Source organism: Topomyia yanbarensis, chromosome 3, assembly GCF_030247195.1.
Source record: "Topomyia yanbarensis strain Yona2022 chromosome 3, ASM3024719v1, whole genome shotgun sequence".
Taxonomy (NCBI): domain Eukaryota; kingdom Metazoa; phylum Arthropoda; class Insecta; order Diptera; family Culicidae; genus Topomyia; species Topomyia yanbarensis.
The window spans coordinates 73,930,831-73,932,467 of NC_080672.1; positions in this window are offsets into that span (position 1 = coordinate 73,930,831).

Consider the following 1,637-nt stretch of genomic DNA (forward strand, 5'->3'; position numbering starts at 1 on the left):
GTGAGAACACTTTTGAAGCAGTATCATTCAATGGATAATTTATCGAACGATTTGATCATTGTTTGTAGACATCTCATCAATTTTTTGAAACATGTAATAAACAATCTGCAGAGTGTTGCTTTGCTTTGTGTAAAACCTGAATAATTTCCGACGTACATCTTAACTTCCACAACTTTAACGTTCTTGTCGCTTGTTAAGTCTGAATCAAAGGCAAAGACTTATGCATTGCTTCTACATACATCCCACATAAAAGGCTTTCAGACAACACTAAAACCCTACTCGCGCCTCAGCTGGTTCTAGAAGACTTCAACTCCCACAGAGTGTTATGGGGTTTGAGTTTTGACGATGATAACCGATCTACCTTAATGCATGATATTTTGCGACAGTTTCAATGTGACCGTCTTGTATACGGTAGAAATGAAACGAATACCCATGTGCGTTAAATTTATCATTGTAGTCGACCTCGCAACAATTGGAGTATACTCATCGATTGCAACAGCTACAAGTCCACTATATCTGAAACAATCGAATCAAAATAAGAAATTCCTCCGGTGGAAGAGTACAAGATTTTGGCTGGTTTTATTCTCGACACTGCGAGTATTAAGGTCAGACTAAACGAGTACCCAGAGCGAACACCTGTGTACGATCTTACACTCCGTTATGGGACAAAATGTGCTCAGAATTGTACGCGAAAAGGTTGAATAAAGACTTTTTGAACGTTGGATTGCCCGACTATTCCGCATATAATCAACGTTAGTAACACAAATGAAAAACTTGTTGAAAGTTGAAAAAACACGAATATTGGCCCCGGTTCGGCGACGGATTAGCGAGAGAAGCAATTTTGCGTCTTGTGGCTAGTCCATATGTCGTGTATTCGATTCAACCTTTGATCGGAATCCACGAAATCAAGAATCCTTTTTTGGCGGCAGCAGCATACCGTCCACTTTCAAACAATATACGTTTCGCGATGAAAAGATAATCTAAATATATAAAAGTCAATGTTTGTATGTACATGATTAATAGACACCCAAACGGCTTAACCGATTGCCGTAAAAATTTGTACATGGTAGGCGTTTGTTATGGAGCGTGTTTGTGTGCTATTGGTTGGGGATTATCTGCCCGCCAGATGGCGCTTCGGAACAAATTATGTTTTCCTTATATAAAAGTCGCAGAAACTCGCGATGGGTATTAGCTAGTACTGTATAAAAACGTAATGATTGTTCTTTAGACACAAAAATTCTCTGACACCAAGTGCTAAGCATTGTTGTACGCATATCGTAGTGGTGAGGGCGATCATTAAAGAGGCTGTGCCGCAAACATCCTCCTCACGAAACTGATTATTTTATATTTACGTATCAACGACCATGCCCATATCGTTTCAGTTCCATGGAGGCTCTCCTTTCTATGGAACATGGAAAGTACTCCTTGTATTTCCTGGGGAAAACGTGGAGTTCCTGAGTGTTTTGCCTGAAAAATAATACCAGACTATCTTAGTTTGGGTTCTTTCACATTGCTTAATTCCGGGTAGGCGATCACTTAGACACTAAAAGGTAATATTTATGTAAGATCGTATAGCTTCAACGAGTGTTCAGTATTTTTTGTCAGAGGATGCTAGAAAATTGGCAAATTTCGTGGAA